The sequence below is a fragment of the Schistocerca cancellata genome, chromosome 3, assembly GCF_023864275.1.
Source record: "Schistocerca cancellata isolate TAMUIC-IGC-003103 chromosome 3, iqSchCanc2.1, whole genome shotgun sequence".
In the NCBI taxonomy this organism is placed as follows: Eukaryota; Metazoa; Arthropoda; class Insecta; order Orthoptera; family Acrididae; genus Schistocerca; species Schistocerca cancellata.
Genome location: NC_064628.1, coordinates 253,607,689 through 253,635,130, shown reverse-complemented (window position 1 = coordinate 253,635,130; position 27,442 = coordinate 253,607,689). Strand labels below are relative to the sequence as shown.

The 27,442-nt window shown below is 40.4% G+C and overlaps 1 protein-coding gene across 1 annotated transcript in view; it reads right to left on the bottom strand.

The window, feature by feature from the left end:
• The window catches only part of LOC126174901 (tudor domain-containing protein 3), a 162,231-nt gene that overhangs the window by 44,392 nt on the left and 90,397 nt on the right, over positions 1-27,442 (bottom strand). The gene's annotated exons all lie outside the window — the stretch shown is intronic.

Sequence of the window (27,442 nt, the reverse complement as noted above, 5' to 3'; positions counted from 1 at the left end):
GCCACACAGATGGCCGATTCAAGCTCGTCCCGTGTGGTGGGATGGTTCCAGTACACAGTGACTTTCACTGTGCTCCACAAAAGGTAGTCAGATCAGGTGAATAAGGAGGCCAATCAATCCCTGCATTAGTAAATCTATTCATGAAGTATTCATCAAGAAGGTAAAACATCTATTCAGTGCAATGTGATCTGGCTCCATCTTACACGGATCACTCTTGTGTGGTGACAAATTGTTCCAAAAATGTAAATGTAACATTCACTAGTGATCATTTCTCACATGAAAAATAGGTCAAAAATGCCTCTGCTGCATACCACAACCCAAATAGTAACTTTGGGAGAACACAGTGGTTTCGTTTCACACACTGGGATTTTTGGAACCCCAAAATCGCTAGTTTCGTTGATTCACAGATCCATTTAGGTGAAACAGCATTTCATTGCTGAACCAGATGCAGCCTAGATCAAATCCTCCATTAGCAATTATTTTGAGAATCTGATTAGCAAGGTCAGTCCTCCACCACACAGCTCGTTCAGGTAGGGCCTGGTAGCTTTGGATTTTGAATGGAAACATGTATAGGTTCTGCCTCACTGTTTTCTACATGCAGAATGCTTTGAAACAATCTCTACTGCAATTCTTATTACGAGGGTTGTTTTTTAAGTAAGGGCCATTTTTATTTTTTAAAAAAGATACAAATACTTTTGTAAAAAAACTTATTTTCTGATTCTACACAGTATTACCTATTTTTCTACATAGTTGCCTTGTTTATTTAAGCACTTGTCATACCGTACAACTAAGTTTTTAATTCCCTCTTCAAAGAATTCGGCCGCCTGCTCCGACAGCCAAGAGTTCACGGCCGCTTTCACTTCATCGTCGTCATTGAAGCGCTGCCCGCCAAGATGGTGTTTCAGGTACCGGAAAACGTGAAAATCGCTAGGAGCAAGGTCGGGGCTGTATGGTGCATGGTCCATAACTTCCCAGCCAAAAGAATCAATGAAATCCCAAGTCTTTTGAGAGGTGTGAGGCCTAGCATTATCGTGCAGGAGCAAAACTCCTTTTGTCAGCATGCTGCACCTTTTGTTTTGAATTGCTCTGCGGAGCTTCTTTAGAGTTGCACAGTAGGCATCTGAGTTGATTGTCATTCCTCGTGGCATAAAGTCCACTAGCAAAACACCGCGCCGGTCCCAGAACACAGTTGTCATAATCTTGCGCTTTGACAGCGTCTGTTTGGCTTTGACCTTGACGGGTGAGGTTGTGTGTCGCCATTCCATTGATTGTCGCATGCTTTCGGGTGTGATATGGAATACCCATGTTTCATCTCCAGTGACAATTTGACTCAACATGTCATCCCCTTCTTCCTTATAACGAATCAAAAAGTCCAATGAAGTGGCAAATCTCTTCCCTTTGTGGTCCTCTGTGAGGAGCCTGGGTACCCACCGAGAACACAGTTTCTTGAAGTTTAGGTTTTCAGACACAATTTTGTACAAAACCGATCTTGAAACTTGTGGAAATTCCAAAGAAAGAGTGGAAATCGTGAATCTTCTGTCCTCACGAATCTTTGTTTCGACTGTAGCCACCAAATCATCAGTGATCACAGAGGGCCGGCCTGAGCGCTCTTCGTCATGGACTCTCTAACCCATTGACGCACTTTACCTTCACTCACTGCATTCAAGCCATAAACTTCTGTTAACTGACGATGAATTTCTGCAGCTGATAGGCTTCTCGCAGTCAAAAAACGTATCACTGACCGTATCTAACATGCGGCGGGCGATTCAATAATCGTAAACATTATAAAGTAGCACAGCGATGCGTACACGTCAGCTACAGAGCTGCAACTTGCATCAGTGTGAACGGGAAGGATGCCGGCAAGTGGCGCGGTGGCTTGTTGTGGCGTCCGTGCGAACTATGGGACTATACGCGCGAACGGCCCTTACTTGAAAAACAACCCTCGTATTCCAGAAACCATGGTGACATTTTCAGATGACATTCCTCACTAAATCATCAGTCAAGCTGCCTGCCCGTTGAAATTTGGCCAAGAGCTTGTAACGGTTTTCGCATTGGGTACTTTTGGAACATTAAACTGCACCTTGCTGCCATAGGACTGAGTTATAACCTGTGGTGTTCCAGTACCAGAAGAACACGTTGTTCAATGGAATACATGATTTCAACCTATTCCTTTGGTATGCTAACCTCCATTCTCATAGAACTGATTGCTCTGAGCTATGGCACACTATTTACAGCCACTAGTGATGTGATTAAAGTGCCATTTGTTACCAGCTTTTCAAAGTATTTCGGAACTTCTCTAGAACTTATGTCCAAAATTATTACAGGTTCCACAGTAAACATGACTTTTGTTGCACAGTCTGTCAATCTTAATTTGCGAGATATTTTATTTCGAAATTAGGGACTCTTTAGCTGCACATCCTGTATTATCCTTTTGAACCTTTCTGGACACATCGGACAAAGTGTTCGACTCACCATCTAGATTATCCTGTAGCTCCTCATCTGTTTGAACCATAAGGTCTTGGTGAAAGATAATTCATTGGACCTGTGTGGGGCAATGGTCACATCACTGAGTATTTACAGGTTGGAAGTGTAGCAGAGCAGCTTGAATCAACAGTGAGCCACTGCTTGTTTCTCCTAATGATTCATCACCTCCAAATTTACAATGAAGAGCCAAAGAAACTGGTACACATGCCTAATATGGTATAGAGCCCTGCAAGCATGCAGAAAAACTGCAACACAACATGACGTGGACTCAACTACTGTCTGAAGTAGTTCTGGAGGGAAGGGACACCATGAATCCTGCAGGGCTGCCCATAAAAGCCGTAAGAGTATGAGGGGGTGGGGATCTCTTCTGAACAAGACTTTGCAAAGCATCCCAGATTTGCTCAATAATGTTCATGCCTGAGGACTTTGGTGGCCAGCAGAAGTGTTTGAACTCAGAAGAGTATTCCGGGAACCACTCTGTAACAATTCGGGATGTGTGGGGTGTCGCATTGTCCTGCTGGAATTGCCCAAGACCATTGGAATGCACAATGGATATGGATGGATGCAGGTGATCAGACAGGAATGTGTCACCTGTCAGAGTCGTATCTAGATGTATCAGGGGTCCCATATCACTCCAATTGCCCATGTCCCACACCATTACCGAGCCTCCACCAGCTCAAACAGTTCCCTGCTGACATGCAGTCTGGATCAGATAAGCCATTGTTTTGACATAATTTGTTTCATGTGTGAAATGTCCACCCTGATGCTACCTACTCCAATTAAGGGCTCTCCTCACAGTTGCCAACAATGTGCACAGAAGGACATCTGGCATGATGACCATTGCTGGGATCTACTCCTTGGCATATATGGAGGATCTAACAGCTCAGGAATCTACATCTACATCTACATCTACATCCATACTCCGCAAGCCACCTGACGGTGTGGAGGGTACCTTGAGTACCTCTATCGATTCTCCCTTCTATTCCAGTCTCGTATTGTTCGTGGAAAGAAGGGTTGTCGGTATGCCTCTGTGTGGGCTCTAATCTCTCTGATTTTATCCTCATGGTCTCTTCGCGAGATATACGTAGGAGGGAGCAATATACTGCTTGACTCTTATGTGAAGGTATGTTCTCGAAACTTTGACAAAAGCCCGTACCGAGCTACTGAGCGTCTCTCCTGCAGAGTCTTCCATTGGAGTTTATCTATCATCTTCGTAACGCTTTCGCGATTACTAAATGATCCTGTAACGGAGCGTGCTGCTCTCCGTTGGATCTTCTCTATATCTTCTATCAACCCTATCTGGTACGGATCCCACACTGCTGAGCAGTATTCAAGCAGTGGGCGAACAAGCGTACTGTAACCTACTTCCTTTGTTTTCAGATAGCATTTCCTTAGGATTCTTCCAATGAATCTCAGTCTGGCATCTGCTTTACCGACGATCAACATTATATGATCATTCCATTTTAAATCACTCCTAATGCGTACTCCCTGATAATTTATGGTATTAACTGCTTCCAGTTGCTGACCTGCTATTTTGTAGCTAAATGATAGAGGATCTATCTTTCTGTGTATTCGCAGCACATTACACTTGTCTACATTGAGATTCAATTGCCATTCCCTGCACCATGCGTCAATTCGCTGCAGATCCTCCTGCATTTCAGTACAATTTTCCATTGTTACAACCTCTCGATACACCACAGCATCATCTGCAACAAGCCTCAGTGAACTTCCGATGTCATCCACCAGGTCATTTATGTATATTGTGAATAGCAACGGTTCTATGACACTCCCCTGCGGCACACCTGAAATCACTCTTACTTCGGAAGACTTCTCTCCATTGAGAATAACATGCTGCGTCCTGTTATCTAGGAACTCCTCAATCCAATCACACAATTGGTCTGATAGTCCATATGCTCTTACTTTGTTCATTAAACAACTGTGGGGAACTGTATCGAACGCCTTGCGGAAGTCAAGAAATATGGCATCTACCTGTGAACCCGTGTCTATGGCCCTCTGAGTCTCGTGGACGAATAGCGCGAGCTGGGTTTCACATGACCGTCTTTTGCGAAACCCATGCTGATTCCTACAGAGTAGATTTCTAGTCTCCAGAAAAGTCATTATACTCGAACACAATACGTGTTCCAAAATTCTACAACTGATCGAAGTTAGAGATATAGGTCTATAGTTCTGCACATCTGTTCGACGTCCCTTCTTGAAAACGGGGATGACCTGTGCCCTTTTCCAATTCTTTGGAACGCTACGCTCTTCTAGAGACCTACGGTACACCGCTGCAAGAAGGGGGGGCAAGTTCCTTAGCATACTCTGTGTAAAATTGAACTGGTATCCCATCAGGTCCAGAGGCCTTTCCTCTTTTAAGCGATTTTAATTGTTTCTCTATCCCTCTGTCGTCTATTTCGATATCTACCATTTTGCCATCTGTGCGACAATCTAGAGAAGGAACTACAGTGCAATCTTCCTCTGTGAAACAACTTTGGAAAAATACATTTAGTATTTCGGCCTTTAGTCTGTCATCCTCTGTTTCAGTACCATTTTGGTCACAGAGTGTCTGGACATTTTGTTTTGATCCACCTACCGCTTTGACATAAGACCAAAATTTCTTAGGATTTTCTGCCAAGTCAGTACATAGAACTTTACTTTCGAATTCATTGAATGCCTCTCGCATAGCCCTCCTCACACTAAATTTCGCTTCGCGTAATTTTTCAGCTATGTGATTCCTGTGTTGTCAGGGGGCTCAACCGAAAGGGTACACAATGACCCCACCATGACAGACTGCCTACTGCATTGGCTTTGAAGTGCAAACATGAGCCTAGGTAAGCAATTTGCACAGATGATTTTTAACACAACTTGCAGTAGATGCTATTTAAGATGTCAATCCACATACAGAAAAATTTGGAAAATGAAGATCAAATCCACAAGGAGACCACAAACTGCTTCAGCCAGCAAGTGGTGAATGCAAGAATATTCCAAGAAAGGAAAGCAGAACATACGGAATAACTGTGTCAACATCAAAGGCTGCCACCATGAGAAATAAAGCGAGGGAAGGAAGGATAGTCAGAGATGAGATATTGCAGTACAGGAAAGGAAGTAGATGTTGCAACAGCTTGGAGAGCCATGCACGCCACATGCGTACTCATGTTAGTTTTGGGGAATGAGAGTGAGATCTTTAGTGCTCATATTAAGATCTCTAACGAGACGAACGGGGTTGACAGTGGTGAAACAATAAAAAATTAATTAACAATTAAAATATAACAATTCCCCCCCGACACACACACACACACACACACACACACACACACACACACACACAGAGAGAGATAGAGAGAGAGAGAGAGAGAGAGAGAGAGAGAGAGAGAGAGAGATACCAAATTCATGTTTACCACCAGTTCCAAAAAAGCTTTGAACACAAATCAGAATAATTAAAGTCAATGATTTAAAATAGCACAACAAAGGCCGGATGGTCACTGGGTTAATAATTGATGAATTGTTCAAATGTGTGTGAAATCTTATGGGACTTAACTGCTAAGGTCATCATTCCTTAAGCTTGCACACTACTTAACCTAAATTATCCTAAGGACACACACACACACACACACACACACACACACACACACACACACACACCACACACACACACCCAAGCCCAAGGGAGGACTCGAACCTCCGCCGGGATCAGCCGCACAGTCCATGACTGCAGCGCCTTAGACAATTGATGAATTAGCCACTTCGTAACGCAGCGAACTCCCCAGCCTAATAGATTATGCTGGAGTCCAAGCACTAAACAAAATCTCGAAGTTTTTCAAATACAAAATGATTCTTGGCCTTAAAAGATAGCGAAGTTAAGATCTATTCCAACCTTTGCATAGAACTTTTAAATGAACCAGACTCATCTCTCACAAGAAATATTTCACATGATCCCTAAATGCCTTGTTGCTTGTACTTGATTACTGAGGTGTTGCATTGCTGAGCAAGTTAAAGAATGGCACAGAAGAGGTGTGTGGATTTCATTTAGGGTTGACACACCATGTGGAGTCACAACATTTCTTTTGGGTGGCAGCTCAACCATCTCAGCCCAGAGGCCTGGAATAGGGCTCGTCTGAAAGGGTCCGATGTTAATATTTTTAAATAGGAAGGTCTTGCAGATGCTTACATCATGCATCTACAATCAAGCTTGGGTCACACAAAGGGCCTGCAAAATTGAAACAGGCATTTCACTTGAGCATGTTGTGGTCAGCACATAGTTGTGCCTCAGGTTGATCAACTCTGTTCTTGGCTACAGTTTGTTGGTGGTCAATCACTCTGGTGAAGAGAGTGCTTCACAACCTGTGCCATCTGAATCCTTCCCTCCAGCACCTTCATTTCTAAACTACATAGACAGGAATTCTCCTTGCAACATGTTGTTCTCTCTTGTAATCCTCCTGCCCTAAATATCCATTAGACCAGTGTCCTCACAGTTCCACCAACTGTTTCCCTTCATAATCCACACCTCCACTTCATCTTAATTGGTGCCACACCTCACTGGCTAGCCTGTGCATCTATTACCTCTTCTTCCCATATTCCTATCCTGCTACATAGCACTGCCTCCCTTCAAGCCACTACCTGCGCATCCCCAACCTGTCCTCTTACTTTCTGCCCCTCTCGCCTTCCACTCACCCCATTCAACTGCCACCTTGCCCCCGTCCATCTGCCGCAATGTAGGTGCGTGTAGTTTTGTGTGTGTGTGTGTGTGTGTGTGTGTGTGTGTTTTATGACAGTTTCCCTAAGGATTTGTTTGAAGTCTGTTTTTGCCGCAGCTGTTATTAATATAATGTTAAGAGTAAGAAATCACATCCAGTGTAGGGCCTCAGTAATGGTGGAGTAACACCTGAAACTCCTAGTGTAAGCAACTAAGGAACAGTCAGGATTCTAAGATACAAACAAGGTAATGGTTGCCTATACACTTGAAAGTCTTTCCTATGCAGTTGGTGAGGACAACACTAACAAAACAACTCAAGCATGTACAAAGCTTTCTAAATTTCAAGTGGGAGAGGAGATTAAAACAGCTTCCTTTCATGAGTTTGATAACTCTATTGTCAGTGAAGTGAAATCCAAAAGGTTCGAAGGGATTTCTTTTCTTTTCCTATGAGGTGCCTCGCAGAACTGTAAGGTAACCTACCATGACCAGGTGACATATCATGTGATATGACAATGCAGAAATCAGCTCCTGTGAGGAGAAAGATCGTTTGTATGCTTCATCATAGGTGGAACTGAAGTACCAACTGCCACTGTCAGTGGAGGGATCCTGTCTTGCTGTAGCTTTGGCAAAATGTTCCACCACTGTCCTGTTTCACACAACACCAAGTGGCTAGATACTTCCCACACAATCATAAACTTAGCTCACAGGCTGTAATGCCATGTGACAAAACACACGCATGCGCCTGCCCAAGACCTCAAAATAAAGAAAATACTGATAACCAAAAATTGTGCACTCTGATTACAAAGTCACAAGCTCTTGATAGTGAACAACCCACAATGGTGATCACTTTTTTATATCACTTTTGTTTCGAGTCCCTTTAATTTTTAGCTGTAGTTTAATCTGTCAATGAAAATTCTGAGATAAGAGAAACATTTTTTAGCTGTATCTACAGTACTCAAGTATTTAGGAACCAAAATCTGGAAACAGACTTCGGCTCAAGTAATTTTGAGAAGTTTTAATTTACTCAAAATAGAGACAATTCCTTCTTCTTCCAAGTGGATCTGTGGGGGGTCATTTCTCCAAAAGTTGGGACTGAGGCAGAATGTGAAACTTCTGTTAGCAGAAGATGTGGTCAGTTTCCTATGCCATTGCTGTCAACAGCCTTATTTTTTGAGGTTGGGAGTTCACTGCAGAGTAGTGTCTGGAAAGCCAAAACTTTGGACTGCCATCACCACCCCTTCCCCATATGGTAGAAGCTTTGATATGAGCAAACAGATATAGCTTCGTCTTGGTCACAGAGGCATTTTGCTATATGCTCTTGGTGCCTTTCATTTAGCAACATTTTAGCTGCTCAACACCTGAAACAGAACTGTGCAATACCACTTGCATGTGCACACCACTTCATTTGCGTCATCAGAATGACCGTCTCCCACTATGGCCACAAACTGACGGTTCTGCCATGTGGCAAGATTTCACTGTGACCTCACCTTTTTGTCACCAGGATTGGTATACTGTGGTTCAATACTCTTTCTTTGGCTTAATAAAATTCCTCCTATTATTTTCCATCTAGCACAATACAGACATCTGCATAGAAGTAAATTTGCATAGCTACTGTTCACTTTGGGTAAAGTTTCTATTCACTTACTCTTCTTTACAAATGTTTTATGTTAGTAGAGCGAGCCCTCAGCTTAATATTGTAACCTATAATTTCAGAGTACATCTTTTTTCTTTCTATTAAACCTGCCACTTTCTTTTTTTAGTTAGCATCTTTCACCCCAATCTTCCTCATTCTCCATACTAATTAAGGACCCCATATGGAGGAACGTTTCCCATTGGAGACTGACTGACTAATCATTATAAGAATCTCGGCAGCCTGTTGATCTTTACCACCCCTGCAAACTGGGTCCAGTTTCTTTCATATTAGGCACTTGGGGTGGTAGCGCTGTTAACGACCAGTGACAGAGTGGAGAACACAGTCCATAGTGTTCAAAAACTGTTGCCTCAGTATTTTCTGGCTCTCGCTAATAACTCAACACTTTGTCCTTGCCGCCCTAAAGGCTGCGAGACTCTGCAGTTGGCCGGCTCTTGAACCTATGCAGAGCTGTCTCTGATTGCTGAGTAGCATTCATCACACCACCACAGGACAGGGTGAGTTTGTAGTTGGCACGAAGAGTGTGGAGTAGTTGCTTTATCAATACAGTGAATGATATTTGTAACATAATCCACTCATTCTTGGATGCTATCACAGTGTTCAACAGCAGCAAAGTGGCTTTATGTTACCCAGTTTACCATACAGAATGGCCATCAATGGAGGCTTCCTTTCTGGCACTACTTGGTGTGGCAGGTGAATCCAGATTGGTAAATGGGACCTTGTAATGCAAGTCACTGACCAATTCCCAATGAGCAGTGGGTATAGTTGCTGAAGAGAATATTGAGAGGTCTATAGCAATTAACAATCCTGTTGCACAATGCACCCTGTTCAACAGGCCTATATTTGGTGATATTAAGATGCTCTAAACATCTCTATCTCTAGTGCAGGTAGATGCTGACTCAATAATAGATTGAACGAGTTAAAAGATGATACAGCTGCACTGATACACTCACTGCCTGTAATCTGGTGGTGAGGGAAAGGGCGAAGAGTTGTATGCATTGTTTACAAAAACAGTAACTTTGCCTTTAGTTCTCTCCCTGGTACAAATGTCCCTTGTTATAGAGGCTGTGATCACGTATCATACAGGCATCAGAAAGTCTCTCTCCAACAATTCAGCCTTTCCTGTGTTAGAAAACTTAATTCCTTCAAGTGTTTACTGAATTCTTTGATGGTCCATTATAGTGGGGGAGCCATCTTACAATGGAAATGCACCTACTCGTCATTACCGATTTCAAACGAATTTATGTTAGATGCAGGGCTACATGCACGGCTTGGCCAGTAATGAAAGTGACAGAAGTGGGAGTTTCAGATGGCCTAGTAGAGAAAATGATGCTTCTGTTACAGGTAGGGCGAGTCACCAGCCATTTATGTTAGCATACTTTCCAGGCAGCAGTTGGTGCAGTGGACAGTATACAGAATGATAATCTGAGGGTTGTGGGGTCAAATCCCCACTGGGAAATTTTTTTTATTTTCAATTTTTATGTTAGTTACACTGCAAAGAAATTGAATTAATGTTCAGTATATCATATTTCTGAATATTTTCACAAAAGGAAAATTTGGGATTGGAAATAAATTTCCAGGCAGATAATATAATGAATGCATACACAAGAACTTTGTATGTATAATTGGATAGCTTTGTTATTTTACAGTTGATGACTTACATTTGCTGGTCTGCCATTCATTTTAAAAACAGATGAAGCAATAATTTACTCAGCTTGTTGCAAAAGTTATAAACGACAAACTTTTACAATTATGTGTTTACATTCATAAAAGGTTCACACTCATCACATGCCAGGCATAATGCACCATGTCGCCATGCAAATACATTTTGATGCAGTCTTCTCGGGATGTGGTTTCTTTTCCTCTCTTGATGAGATAACAACAGTTTTGAAGCTTTTTGGTTAAATTCTTTACATGACCACAAAAACAGACATCACTGAGTTGCACCAACAGAGTGTGTTTGGGGGAGGATGGGGGGAATCACGTTAATGCTGCATATGGTAACCTTTCATCTTAAAAAGTCTCATCAAGTAATTGAGGGTTTGTTTGTCTTCCCCACCAGTACGTAACAGATGAAATTTGTTCTCCTACATCAGTCAAAAAATTTCTGTATAATGATGATGTAAGCTTCCCAGATCCTGACAAATTAATGGTAACATTCCTTTATTTTGCCACAGACTCATCCATTGTTTGTTGAATTCTCGATAGAAGAACACCTGTGCTCTCTTTGTAGATGTACACAGACTGATCACAATAATTTTCCGGAAAGATTTATAGCATATTGTGTATAACATGAATGGAATACTTTGCCATGTAAGTAACATAAAAACTGAAAATAAAAGAGATAGAAAAAGTTTATACGTATCGATTTGACCTCACCATCCTCAGATTACCATTCTGTATTCTTTACACTGTGCCTACCGCTGCCTGGAACACTAACAAAATGACTTAGCGGTTCACCATACCAGCACTAAAAAGACCATTATTTTCTAAATGCTTGGCCATCTGGAGCTCCCACTTCTGTCACTTTCATTTCTGGCCAAGCCCTGCATATAACATAAATTTGCAAGAAATTGGTGATTACAAGTAGGCGCAGTCACCTTGTTAGCAGTGAAATTTTTCTATTTCTTGCTGTAGCCCTGAAGAGTCTGAACGTTTGAGGCTATTAGGGGTTACTCGATTCAATGCCAGTTTTATCAGGAGGAATGACTGTTATCTGACCTATCACACAGGATTACAGTTGCATGGTCTGAAGGTTTTACAGCAAACCTTTTCAGTCTGTTGTTCTTGGTCCTTCGCTTGGATTTTGGGGATGCTGGTAAGACTGTTTAATCAGATGATTGTTTTCTCGTACTTGTATGCCTGCTGTGAGGTTGTGTAGTTGTTCCTAATATTATGTTCTATTAATACTGCTGGTACTTGTCTAGACATACCTGTTGGTTTAGTCATTAATGCAGTTTTGCAGATACAGGTGCAGGTTCTTGTACTTATATCAGCTGTTACTGTCTGGGTGTCTTTGGTAGTCTTTGATACATACAGCTTCATTGCTGAGGTGAGAGTCTTCATGAAAGTAGTCAACTGAATGCTCTTGAATGCCTCCTTCCCTGTACAATGCAGGAAGGATTGTGTGACCTAGAGTTTCTCTGCCTTCTTTTCTTCTATGGTTCCCACACATTCTCTGCTACACAGTGGATGTTGGGGGCAATTCACACACATCGGAAGGGCAATATATAGAGTATTTTCTTTACCGGCAACCAAACTATATTCCTGCATTCTGGTTGTCATTTGCATCCCTAGATGACGTGCCCAAAATTTCAGTATTTCAAGCACTGCATTGTGTTAGCCAATGCCCAACTTTTAGATCACTAAAGCATTCTGTGATGTAATCTAGAAAATTTGGTATAATGAACATCAAAATAAAGAAAAGAAATTGGACAGTAACTGCCCACATTATCTATTTCAGCCATTTTGTAAAGGGGTTTCACTAAAGAGTATTACAGTCTGTCACAAAGATGACTGCACCTGACACACTGCACAGGTGACTGAGTACGGTTCACTGTTCTTCATAATTTTACTTGAAATTTCGGCACACCCATAGGAGTATTTACTCTATAATGTTGTAATAACTGATTCAATTTCATTTCTGCTTGTTTCCAGTAGCTACATGCAGTGTTGTTGACTCTGAACACCAGCCTCAAGAAATCTGTAAATACATATTCACCAGCACCACTAAATTTCTGATTTAACTTGCCATTTATTGATAAGAAGTGAGTGGGTGTTAATATAACCCAAAAGACCACTACAGCCACTGAAAATGTTTGTAGTTGATATAGGATTCACTGATATCCTATGAACAGCTATGGTAACAAGTGTCAATAGAGTTAGAATACCACTCATCTGAGCACGCTTTATACAACCGTATTGTAGCAGATACTACAGAGGTTGCTCACGAGAAACTATTTACACTTAACAGTCTATCTGATTGGTACGGAGCACTAATGTGGTGTTAAGCCAACAGCTGAGATCCTTACACACTGTGACATAGAGAAGCACGCACAAAGTTTACACTTACATAAATCCTAGCTCAGGATCCCTGAGCTTCCCAAACCTGATCTTAGCCAAGGAAGACTGGGTTTTCTGATGGCCTCATCATTATGCATGGCACAGGAGGCACTTGTGGCTTACTGAATGCTACACACAATGATCTTTCCATTCTGTAGGCAAAAAATCTGGGTGTGAATATCCGTTGTTAATGTAGAGTGTGGATACATTCAAATTAGGTAAGGACAGGAAAGTTTTGCGAAAATGATAATGTGAAAAATGAAGTGAAATTGGCAGCTTTTAGCAAAATAGGTGATTTTTTTTTCCTTCAAAATATTGTGAAATTTGTCCTTTTCTCATGTAATAAGTGTTACAAATCTGAAAACGAGTCTACCAATAGTAGTAACTGACTGTTACTGAATGTTGAAATTTAATTTTGCCTTCCTTTTTTCCTGAAGGCTGTGGTTCATGTATAACCTTAAAATGACAGCTCATTTCCCACATAATGGACTATGATGTGACATTAAAAATAGCACCGAAACCAGAAAAAAAAATTATGCAGAATTTGGCAAAAGATAAAATCCAGTCTGGCAAAAAAGTAAAACAGAATCTGGCAAAAAGAAAAAAAACACACCACAATCAACTAAATCTGGCTCATAAAAAAGTAACACTGTATCCAGCAGATAAAAAAGTAACACCAAATCTGGCAGGAGTAACACCAAATTAGGCAAAAAACTCTAAATATGGAAAAAAATAACACGGAATTTAGTCACAAAATACAAACAATTTTGTCCCGTCCCTACAAATAGATATTCGTGGGTGTTCCCACTATCTCATCACTTTTGTGCAATCTGCTAAACCCAATTTCTGTTACTGCTGTTCTGTTTAAAATAGTACACAAGGCATTACCAGTCTGAAAGTCAGGAATCATAAAAGTCTGCATTACAAACATATTTCACTCTGATGGAATTAAGAAACAGCTCTTTGAAGAACAACACATTTTCCTGAATGCCACATAGAGTTGCTGCACTGCACCAGGCAAAAGGAGGTCCAATGTGACATTAGGAGTACCCATGACTTTTGTCACCTAAGTGTGTCTCGACCAGTAAACATCAATTTCTAACTTTTTCACTCTAGTCATGAGAAGTAATACAGCAATGAAGTTCTTCAAAACCTGTATCTTTGCAGCTTAAGTCTCAAGAATGCACTATAAAATTTATTTTACTAGTAGTCCCACTGAAACATGCCCATTTCGTAAGCATTTAATAACCAATTCATAACTCTTCCCATTCTGAATTATAAACTGCATCTCTCCTCAAGAAACAGCAGTGATGTGCCATGTGCATCGATATTCAAGTCTAGGATTAATAGTTTGTGACTTCACAGAAGAACTAAAACTATTATTGACATAGAAGAATTCATCCCTACTGTCACAATGGATCCCCTGCATTTCATTCCCTGTTCACTATGAGGACATATTATTTTCTTTACAAAATGCAATTTAGTTGTTTGTATTGAATATCAAAACAGAAAATACATACCACATGCACTGCAACTAAGTGGCATGAATTCTGAGCAGTTATTTCAAGCTCTGCATGGAAATTCGGCTATGCATGCGTACGTAGCCACTGCAGGTAGAAACCTGAGTGGTCATTTATCTAAACTGATTCATGCCACTCAGTGCTTGGCAAATGGATGTGAGTAAACTCATCTGTAGCACATGAGGGAAGGCACAAACAGTGTACCCAATATGTCCACCACAATTAATGGAGAGTGTCACAGCCGACAATTTAACACGTCCACAAGAGGAACACACAATTTTGTTCATAACACTGTTTGCTGTACTCCTTTCTAATGGATACTACATCACACGATAAAAATGTGTTGAAGGTAAATTTCATTTTAGGTTGTCACCTTCTTACATGTTGGAAAGTAATGTGAATACTATTTAGTGTCATTTGAGAGCTGTCACAAGAAGGTAGCTCCAAAAAGATTCCTGTCATGTTAATGTAAAACAATGTCCCCATTCTCAATGTCATTCCCTATTATTACAATCACTATTTTTTATACTGCTATAGCACTGAAGAGCTTTTCGTGCTTTCAATGTAGTCCACAGTCAGCACTTATTACAACCTTATAGTCAATGCAAGTCAGCTGATCTATGGGAGTTTGGAAAATGCACATCAGTTGGGGGGATAAAGCAGTCATTTCGAACAACCAAATGTGATGCAGGAGACACTGGGAACATAATAGTAGGACCAGACCACATCAAATCAACAAAAACTTCGGCCCTCCTCATATATATATATATATATATATATATATATATATATATATATATTTCCTGATGAGGCAACAGTTTGTTGCGAAAGCTTGGATTTTGTGTGTATGTTAGTGTTTGTTTGTGTGTCTATCGACTTGCCAGCGCTTTTGTTTGGTAAGTCTCATCATCTTTCTTTTTAAATATATTTTCCCACATGGAATGTTTCCCTCTATATATATATATATATATATATATATATAAACAAAGATGATGTGACTTACCAAATGAAAGTGCTGGCAGGTCGACAGACACACAAACGAACACAACATACACACAAAATTCAAGCTTTCGCAACAAACTGTTGCCTCATCAGGAAAGAGAGAAGGAGAGGGAAAGACGAAAGGATGTGGGTTTTAAGGGAGAGGGTAAGGAGTCATTCCAGTCCCGGGAGCGGAAAGACTTACCTTAGGGGGAAAAAAGGACGGGTATACACTCGCACACACACACATATCCATCCACACATATACAGACACAAGCAGACATATTTAAAGACAAAGAGTTTGGGCAGAGATGTCGCGAAAGCTTGAATTTTGTGTGTATGTTGTGTTCGTTTGTGTGTCTGTCGACCTGCCAGCACTTTCATTTGGTAAGTCACATCATCTTTGTTTTTAGGTATATTTTTCCTTCGTGGAATGTTTCCTTCTATTATATATATATATATATATATATATATATATATATATATATATATATAGAGGGAAATAATCCACGTGGGAAAAATATATCTAAAAACAAAGATGATGTGACTTACCAAACGAAAGCGCTGGCAGCTTGATAGACACACAAACATACACACAAAATTCAAGCTTTCGCAACCAACGGTTGCTTCATCAGGAAAGAGGGAAGGAGAGGGAAAGACGAAAGGATGTGGGCTTTAAGGGAGACGGTAAGGAGTCATTCCAATCCCGGGAGCGGAAAGACTTACCTTAGGGGGAAAAAAGGACAGGTAAACACTCTCGCGCGCGCACACACCACACACACACACACACACACACACACACACACACACACAGACACAAGCAGACATTTGTAATGGCCTTTACAAATGTCTGCTTGTGTCTGTGTATGTGCGGATGGATGTGTGTGTGTGTGTGTGTGTGTGTGTGTGTGTGTGTGTGTGTGTGTGTGTGCGTGCACGCGCGAGTGTATATCTGTCCTTTTTTCCCCCTAAGGTAAGTCTTTCCGCTCCCGGGGTTGGAATGACTCCTTACCCTCTCCCTTAAAACCCACATCCTTTCATCTTTCCCTCTTTCCTGATGAAGCAACTGTTGGTTGCGAATGCTTGAATTTTGTGTGTATGTTTGTGTGTCTATCAACCTGTCAGCACTTTCGTTTGGTAAGTCACATCATCTTTGTTTTTAGATACATTTTTCCTGTGTGTACCTTAGAGTACACAAAAATTACAAAAATTTTTTGCTCTTTTGATGCATACATAATTTGTTTTTCACATTTCAAGAAATGAAATCGCTCTTTATTCTTAGTGTGCCATGAAACAAAAACAATCTTATTTAAGATAAATGTGTAACCATCCTGCGTGTACGCCTTCTCAGGACACAATCACAAGAACAATCAAAAATGAAGTAGCAGGTGCCTTTGCACCAAGAGGATTAATTTTCAATTTCTTAGAATTATTCATTTTCAAGAAACCTGCCACCAACTATGCGAACTTGCACTATTAATTATTACAATTTTAACCAAGCCAGTTTCACAGACAATCAAATCTTTTGAGGAAGTGTGCTGTTTTCGGTTTGCCCATCTGATTTATTATTCAATGAGTACGGTTTAATTGAAGCCTGAAATGAGGGGGGACGGGAGGGGTGGGGTGGGGTGGGGGTGGCAGAGAGAGAGAGAGAGAGAGAGAGAGAGAGAGAGAGAGAGAGAGAGAGAGAAGTAGTAGTAGTAGTAGTAGTAGTAGTAGCAGCTGCAGCAGCAGCATGAATCTCTTAAAACAATTTTTGAATTACTGGACATGGACAGTTTAACTTATTTAATTTTGAAGTATTATCTGTCAGCTTTCATCTTGAGATTTTTGACCGAAGTTTGTTTTAACGATTCTCCTGACATTTGGCCAGCACCAGTGGCTGGCACTGTCAAAGATTCACCCTCCCTTGATGGTGGCAGACTGGCGTGAAGCCTGCAGCTGGAGTTTATATGTAGCAGTTGCACCAGTTCCTGAGGGCTTTACCATGGACATTACATTGTGGTCCTCCCCTTGTTCCCTACAGCACGAGAATCCAGGAACCACTAACCTTTATGCTTTCTTCATTCTTGCAGAAACTGTTGCCATGTTTGTGGATTTCTGTGGTTTCCCTGACCAAGCAAGGGTGTAGCTCCTCTCCAAAGCAAGAACCTCCCTGCCTGAAAAATTTTACTACATGGCTGGTCTCACACAGGACATGCTCCACTATGGCCAGTCTCTCCACCTGTCCCATCCTGTAATACCATTTACGTTTAGTGATCCTGGTATTGAAGGCTAGTGCGATCACTACAACATATATTTTTCCAAATGTGCGCGATTTGCACTGCATTCCATGTTGGAGTGCACAGCTTACCAGCATGATAGGATGGCGTCATGGATAGCTGAAACATGGGCTTAAAGGGCCACAGAAGCAAAATCCAAAATACTAATAGTTCCATAAGATAGTAGCAACAATGACGTGTCATCAGAGGGGCAACTCTGGATGCCACCACTGCGATCAGAAGCACTCATCTCACCAACATGTGGCAGCCCCATGCTCCTAGGAGATGCAGCCAGCAAGATCTAATCCCCTCCAATCTATCACATGTTCGCAAATAGACGTGTTCTTCCGCTGACACAATCTAGATACTGCACCAATCTGAAGGCCACTGTCTTATGGAGCTGACCTTGAGATGCCAGCCATCCACCACAAAGCAACACTGCAACTTTGGCCTCAAGGAACAATGGTGCCAGGACTGTGGTATTCACTGGCTTGTTATTGTGTTGGTTTTGTTGCACAGCCATCAAAAACAGCGGTCCTTTCCCAGACAAAGACTTTCTTGCCAATGTACATTCAGTGAACTTATTTAGTTAAGGACAGCTAATATAAACTTTGTACAAACTACTTACAAGAAGGTAACAGACAGTTTAATTCATGTGAACCTGCTGAATGCGAATATCTTGGCATCAGCTTTGCTAGGTAAAGATATACTACCTATTAGGGACAGTTGAAATTTTGTGACTCAAACCCGCAGTCCCCCCCCCCCCCCCCCCCCCCCCCCAGGGCGAGCGGTTGCCTCAGTACTTCGGCTATCCATGTGCACATCAGGGCGAACCCAAACTGCCGTAAGTCAAACTATTTACATCGCTATACCACAGAAGGGGACAAGTAGAGAGATCCACCTGTTCTGCAAAACAGATAAAGAGGCAGTAGTGTCACATCTCAATAAGAAACTTGAAATGTCTGGTTCTTGACAGAAGCATTTACAGCTACGCCTTAAGTGTAAAAGAATAGTTGACAATGCACTCTATAGATACATACACAGAAGAACAGTTTGTGATGGGAGGAATCCTAGATGATAGTAGTGTCATTGTAAAAATTCTTCTAAAGAAACAGCAACTTCTGCATTATGTATGTAAAATGAAGTATAGGGATACAGATAGAGAGATACTGAATTGAAAGGGTTTGGCTGTCAAGATGGCAATGCACGAAGCTTTCAGTAACTACCACAGCATAATCCAATCAAAAGATCTCTAAAAAAACACAATGAAATTCTGCTCGCACGTAAGGGTTGTTTGTGGCACTAAAGTCGATGTCCAGACACTCGTGAAAAAGATAGGAACTGAAATTGATAGTAGCAAAGCAAAAGCAGAAATGCTGAACTACATTTTCAAATGTTGCTTTCGAAAGGAAAATCCAGAAATTTTGCCCAAATTTAATCTTTGCTCCACTGCAAAGTTGGGTTAAATATACATTTGAGTCAGTGGCACTGAGAAAACAGCTGAAATCACTAAAACTGAACAAAGCTATAGAGCCTAGTAGAATCCCTATCAAATTTTACATACCATTTGTAACTGAGCTAGCCACCTTTTAACCATTATTATGCCACATATTCCTCAAATAAAAAGCTTTGCCCAGCAGCTGGGAAGTAACAACAAGTCACATCTGTCTATGAGGAGTGCAGAAGACATTCACCAATGCTTGACGTGCACGTGCACTTGTAGAATCTTATGGCATATTCTATGCTCAAATGTAATCGTATCTTTGATCAGAATAATCTCCTCTATATCAACCAGCACAGCATGGAGATCAAGTGAAATTTATCCTGGATTGAGGATTCTTGGTAGGGAAGGACACAGTGTGTCATCAAGGATGGAGAGTTACAACAGATGTAGACCTGACTGAAGGTGTGTCCCAGAGTAGTATGCTGTGTCTTGCTGCTCGTGTTTTATACTGATGACCTTGCAGACAATATTAACAGAAACTTCAGACTTTTCACAGATAAGGCAGGTCTCTATAGTGAAGAACTGCCTGAGAAAAGGTGCATACATATTCAGTCACATCTTGATAAGATACCGAAATTGTGAAAATATGCTACACTTATTCAGAAACATAAAATTTTGCATGTGACAAAATAATAACAACAACAATAATAATAATAAAACATAGTATCCTATGACAACAATATGAATAAGTCAGAATCAGAAAACTCGTGTAAATACATGGGTGTGACATATGGCTCAGTCGTAGGTAAAGAAGGTGTCAGACTTTAGATAACTGGTGGAAAGATAGGGAAAGGCAGTCAGTCTACATCAGTTCACAAAGTCTACATCAGCTCACAGAACACTTGTGATCCATCCTAAAATATTGCTGTAGTGTTTGGGACCAGTACCAAATAAGACTTAACGGAGGATATGAAATGTATACGAGGACAGGCAGCACAAATGGCCACAGGTTTGTACGATTTGTGAGACTGAGCCACAAAGTACCAATATGAAACGCCTATTAGGCCTACTACAAACAAAAAGCTTTGTGTTCCAAAATAGTTTCACATTTCATTCATGCGCTCCAGTTTCTCAAGCACGAGGTCAAAAAGTAGTCGTGTGAAATTTTTTTTATAAATTTGGAATCATCATATTCCTCCATAATTTGTGTGATGTCCCTGTTTCTTCCCTTTCCTCGTTCTAACAAACACTCTTGTCATCACTAATTCTGTAACTATTCCTGCCACTGTCTAAACTTATTCTCTGGTTAATTTCACTAACTCTGCCACAATCAACTGCTTAGTTAGCCTGCGTTTATTCTCTGGTTAGGCATTATTATGTGTTCGTACAACACGTTTTCCATGCTACTCCCATAATAGAACTTACCGTATTTACTCGAATCTAACCGCACTTTTTTTCCGGTTTTTGTAATCCAAAAAACCGCCTGCGGCTTAGAATCGAGTGCAAAGTAAGCGGAAGTTCTGAAAAATGTTGGTAGGTGCCGCCACAACTAACTTCTGCCGTAGAATATGTTCTGAATTTTTTCCTACCTGTGAGAAGAGATGGTTGCTAATAGGAACTTTATGAATTGTGAATCACATGCAGTATTCTCTTCACCATAAGAATAATACGAATATAAACATTTTGTCATGTATTCTTTCGTGTTTGCTGCTATCTCATTTAAATCTTGTCTGCCCAATAAACTACGAAACTAGGGTGAGACAACAGCAAACGCGGAAGAATATACATATCATGTCATGATTATATTCGTACTATTCTTATGCCTAATAGGATACAGTCAGAATTGAAGCCCGGCAATTGACTAGATTTTTAAATCTAAGATGACTTTAATTTCTGTGCAGAATATAATGTACTAAAGAGGCGTCTGCAAAGATTTTCAAACGGAGAAAAGTTTTCACTAAACTCTCGTTCAGAACATCTTCCATCATATGCAGCCTATTATTTGGTTCTTGTTGATCATTATCAAAGAAAGCAGCAGTGTAAGTAACAACAAATAGCAGTCTCTTGCCATTGTTTCACTAATGAGACGATTCCTCTCTCTTCTTTTTTTAAAACTGTAAGCGGCGGTAGCGCGCACAAAAGCAACCCATGCCGCGAGCGGCGACAGGCCGTAAACACTCATTATCAGAATGCAACGAACAGTGCGTGACCCAGTACAGTAATGCATTTTCAGCGTAGAGTGACGTAAACACCTATAACAAAGAGAACGGTACTTATCAGATCAAAGAAAAATAAGCAATCAATTCAAACCAGACAAAGCACGTGAAAAAGGAAGGGTACCCGTATAACTACGGACGGAGCACCTGACGCATAGCAATGACTAACTGTAAAGCTTAACTGCTAAGCTTACGACTCGAACCAAACTACTGCAGCTGTATCGTCATTTACTCGACCTAAATTGTGTCTCATATTACAATGGACCAACTTTGTTTCAATTTGGAGGTGTGGCCTAAAACTTTTCTCTCAGCTTGAATTTTGAGTCTCAAACTTCAGGTGTGGCTTAGATTTGGAAAAATTTTTTCCCTTGATTTCGAGTCTCATTTTTCAGGTGCAACTTAGATTCGAGTAAATACGGTAGATGGGTGCTACTGGGATCTGTACAACTGGCCATTACTAGTGTAGCAGTCTGTCCAAAAATTTTCTATCAAAATTTCATTTTCTTGGATATACCGAGAAGTTAATATGTAATCTTTATTACCTGTTATTCCTGATAGTAGTTTATTTCCACTCTGGTAGTCTGAATCTATGGATTTCGCTGGAAATTATAACGCTGATCATTCACAAACCCAGTCAATCACATAAACAAACAGCGATTGACATTCACCCGTTCGGCTTTATTCTGCTCAGCTCGTATACCCCGTCCCCTTCTGTCTACAGGAAAGTTTATTTCTAAATGCGACAGGGATTCCACTGGCAGAGACATGACATATACTATGCACGCATCCAAAAATCCATAAATGGTCCATTCAGAAATAAACTTATAATAAGTTCAAAAATGTTCAAAAAGCAGCAGAAATGTGTTTCAAAATCGTATGAATAATCGATAGACCAATTTGTGCTGGATACCAAGCGCTTCATGAAACAAGGCTTTTTCTTGCTCTCTGGGGCAGATACCCCAGTTTGCCCCCATTGAATCTGGCAGCTTGCGCGTGCCAGTAAAATTTTTCTGGATTGCTGCTTGCTGCTACTGCTTGTACATCTAACAGCCACACTTCAGTAGCCAGAAAAGGGAGAAGGTACTATACATGCACGACACTTTGCGTATGCGCATGAACCCACTCGCAACTGCTGAAACGAATCTAATGTAAACAGTTGTGACGTCACGCTCATCGGAGGCAATTTGTTGTTATGAAGCATTGCACAGTCTTCCTAAAGCCTTTGACATATTTTGCTGTTGGCAGACGCTTGTATGAACATTGTGTTTTGTTGTTGTATATGGTGCATTTCCTTTGCAACTTAAGTTTCATTTTCGTTTATTTTCCTCTCATTCATGTTTTACTGCTGCAATATTATTCTGCAGTAGTGGGATACAGTAATATCCTTTGTTAGAGTATTGTTTTTTATCAGTCAAAATTACAAAAATTTAACTGAAAACTTAAACAAAACAAAAAATTCTCTCAGAATTCTAAAAAATTACCGGGTTTTTCCCAGTTTTCTCCTGGATGAAAACATTCCCAGGTTTTTCCGAGATCTTCCAGTTGTCCTGGGTCTTATAACACCCTGTGATGGCACTGAGGGCATATAAACAACCCCAACAGGGCATTCAGAGTCAGTGTCAGTCAGTCAGTCAGAAGTTAGTGTCTGAACAGTCTGTTCCAACATCATGAGGCATCCACTTGAACATTAGCACGAGCCTTGCGTGAAGAAATTTCGTGTGGACTTCACACAATTATTGCCTCATCGATTTTGGTTTCATGAATTTTTGTGTGCTGCATGTATTCAAAATCAATATGGTGAGAGGAGTAGGGAGGGCTGGAAATGCTAGGAAGAGAAATGCAGACTACAGATAACTTATTTATGACTATTTTCATGTTACCCATTTCTGTCGTTTACAGGCTTTTGCTGCAATTGTGGACAAATTATTAGAACAAAAACTAAAAATCGTATTTAAACCATACCCCACATGTACTATACATTTCTTTCGATCCCAAATCTGATTCAGTAGTATCTCCTCGTTACATATTCGACCTATCCACCTAAACTTCAGCAAAGCCTGTGTTCTCTTCTTGTATGAACTCCTAATCGGCCATATTTCACTTCCATACAAGCCTACGCTCCAGACAAATACCTTCCGAAAAGACTTCTAACACTTCAATCTATATTTGCTGGGAACAATTTCTCTCGTTCAGAAATGCTTTTCTTGCTTTGGCCAGTCTGTACTTTATATCCTCTCTTCTTTAGCCATCGTCAGTTATTTTCCTGTCCAAAGAACAATATTTACCTACTACGTTTTCGTAATCTAATTCCCTCAGCACTGTCCGTTTTCATTCGACAACATTAGATTACTACTGTTTTACTTTTGTTGATAAGCATTCATCTTGTAACCTCTTTTCAAGACACTATCAATTTCATTCAATTGCTTTCTACGTCCTTAGCCATCCTGATAGAATTACAACTTCATAAGCAAATCCCAAAGTTTTTATTTCTTCTCCCTGAACTTGAAACCCTTTCCAAAATTTTCCATGGTGTCTTTTACTGCTTGCTCAAAGAATACATTTTACCATTCAAAAATGAATCTCAATTAACTGTGGAAAAGAGCTGTATTATTCAGTGTATTTGACTGTTGCAGCTTTCCTAGGTCTCCATTTGTAACATTTTCAAATATAGTTGGGTTGTATTAAATGAAAAGTGTCTTATTCCAACTTGATGATTTCATCTGGGTAATGATAATGGAATGTAGTCGAATTAAGTCAGGTGATGCTGAGGGAATTAGCTTAGGAAATGAGACACTTAAAGTAGTAAAGGAGTTTTGCTATTTGGGGAGCAAAATAACTGATGATGGTCGAAGTAGAGAGGATATAAAATGTAGACTGGCAATAGCAAGGAAAGCATTTCTGAAGAAGAGAAATTTGTTAACATCGAGTATAGATTTAAGTGTCAGGAAGTCGTTTCTGAAAGTATTTGTATGGAGTGCAGCCATGTATGGAAGTGAAACACGGATGATAAATAGTTTAGACAAAAAGAGAATAGAAGCTTTCGAAATGTGGTGCTACAGAAGAATGCTGAAGATTAGATGGGTAGATCACATAACTAATGAGGAGGATTGGGGAGAAGAGGAGCTTGTGGCACAACTTGACTAGAAGAAGGGATTGGTTGGTAGGACATGTTCTGAGACATCGGGGGATCACCAATTTAGTATTGGAGGGCAGCGTGGAGGGTAAAAATCATAGAGGGAGACCAAGAGATGAATACACTAAGCAGATTCAGAAGGATGTAGGTTGCAGTAGGTACTGGGAGATGAAGAAGCTTGCACAGGATAGAGTAGCATGGAGAGCTGCATCAAACCAGTCTCATGACTGAAGACCACAACAACAACAACAACAACAACAACAACAACTTTTAGATATTGTCCATCTGCACACAATATAATAAATATATCATTTTGCATGTTTGCCATCTTCGTGCAACTGTTGTTGTTGTTGTTGTTGTGGTCTTCAGTCCTGAGACTGGTTTGATGCAGCTCTCCATGCTACTCTATCCTGTGCAAGCTTCTTTATCTCCCAGTACCTACTGCAACCTACATCCTTCTGAATCTGCTTAGTGTATTCATCTCTTGGTCTCCCTCTACGATTTTTAGCCTCCACGCTGCCCTCCAATACTAAACTGGTGATCCCTTGATGCCACAGAACATGTCCTACCAACCGATCCCTTCTTCTGGACAAGTTGTGCCACAAACTCCTCTTCTCCCCAATTCTATTCAATACCTCCTCATTAGTTATATGATCTACCCATCTAATCTTCAGCATTCTTCTGTAGCACCACATTTCGAAAGCTTCTATTCTCTTTTTGTCTAAACTATTTATCTTTTGTTGTTGCCAACATCGAGTTTTTCTGTTACACTATCTTCTAAGAAAAGTCATACCATCAGTATTGCCCCCTGTGTTCCTACGTTTCTCCAGAATCCAAAATAATCTTAACCAAGATCTCGGCTTCTATCAGTTTTTCAATTCTTCTATACATAATTCATGTTAGTATTTTGCAATCATGACTTATTAAACTGATAGCTTGGTAATATTAATGTAATATTCTGTCAGCATCTGCCTTCTCTGGAACTGGAATTATTGATCTCCAGTGTTATTCAATAATTTCTGCTAGAACTTAGTCATTTTACCTATGTTCATCTCTCAAAAGTACCTTTGTTGTTGTTGTTGTGGTCTTCAGTCCTGAGACTGGTTTGATGCAGCTCTCCATGCTACTCTATCCTGTGCAAGCTTCTTCATCTCCCAGTACCTACTGCAACCTACATCCTTCTGAATCTGCTTAGTGTATTCATCTCTTGGTCTCCCCCTACGATTTTTACCCTCCGCGCTGCCCTCCAATACTAAATTGGTGATCCCTTGATGCCTCAGAACATGTCCTACCAACCGATCCCTTCTTCTGGTCAAATTGTGCCACAAACTTCTCTTCTCCCCAATCCTATTCAATACTTCCTCATTAGTTATGTGATCTACCCATCTAATCTTCAGCATTCTTCTGTAGCACCACATTTCGAAAGCTTCTATTCTCTTCTTGTCCAAACTATTTACCGTCCATGTTTCACTTCCATACATGGCTACACTCCACACAAATACTTTCAGAAATGACTTCCTGACACTTAAATCTATACTCGATGTTAACCAATTTCTCTTCTTCAGAAACGCTTTCCTTCCCATTGCCAGTCTACATTTTATATCCTCTCTACTTCGACCATCATCAGTTATTTTGCTCCCCAAATAGCAAAACTCCTTTACTACTTTAAGTGTCTCATTTCCTAATCTAATTCCCTCAGCATCACCCGACTTAATTCGACTACATTCCATTATTCTCATTTTGTTTTTGTTGATGTTCATCTTATAACCTCCCTTCAAGACACCACCCATTCCGTTCAACTGCTCTTCCAAGTCCTTTGTTGTCTCTGACAGAATTACAATGTCATCGGCGAACCTCAAAGTTTTTATTTCTTCTCCATGGATTTTAATACCTACCCCGAATTTTTCTTTTGTTTCCTTTACTGCTTGCTCAATATACAGATTGAATAACATCGGGGAGAGGCTACAACCCTGTCTTACTCCCTTCCCAACCACTGCTTCCCTTTCATGCCCCTCGACTCTTATAACTGCCATCTGGTTTCTGTACAAATTGTAAATAGCCTTTCGCTCCCTGTATTTTACCCCTGCCACCTTCAGAATTTGAAAGAGAGTATTCCAGTCAGCATTGTCAAAAGCTTTCTCTTAGTCTACAAATGCTAGAAACGTAGGTTTGCCTTTCCTTAATCTTTCTTCTAAGATAAGTCGTAAGGTCAGTATTGCCTCACGTGTTCCAGTATTTCTACGGAATCCAAACTGATCTTCCTCGAGGTCGGCTTCTATCAGTTTTTCCAAAAGTACCTATTCATCCCTATTGTATTCCTTTCCCACCATTTCAGTCAAATGTTGCCTAATGCTCCATCTGAAATTCTCACTAAGCACTGGCTCATGCAATTTTATCCACAACCCGTCACCCTCATTTCCCACCATATTAAATTTCTTCGGAATTAATCTGCAGTTCACAACCAACAAATTATAGTCAGAGTCCAAACCTGCCCCAGGAAATGTCTTACAGTTTCAAATCTTGTTTATAATTTTTTTTCTTACCATTACATAATCAATCTGAGACCTCCCAGTGTTTCCAGATCATTTCCAATAACTACCTAAATGAAGTAACTTGCATCTGAGATTTTAAGAATATTTCTTGTATAAGGTACATCCAATAATATCTGTAAACACTAAATAGAAAAAACTATCATTTAACAGAAGAATAAAAGCTTCCTAATCATTCCTCGCAGTATGCACAACCAAGAAAATCTAACTAAATATTTAGTGAAAAATTAATTTCCTTTCAACCCATCAACAGAAAGAAGAAAAACATTTTTCACGAGATACAAAGATGTTTTTGATTTGTTGCTTCTGCAGGATTAAATTTATCTCGCAGCAGTGTTCTGCTGCATATGAAATTATAGCACAGTAGAACAGCATTAGGTCTATGTGAGGTCCAGAAATATAACATGTTTAAGCACCTCCACTCTTACCACCTTCACTAACATTTACT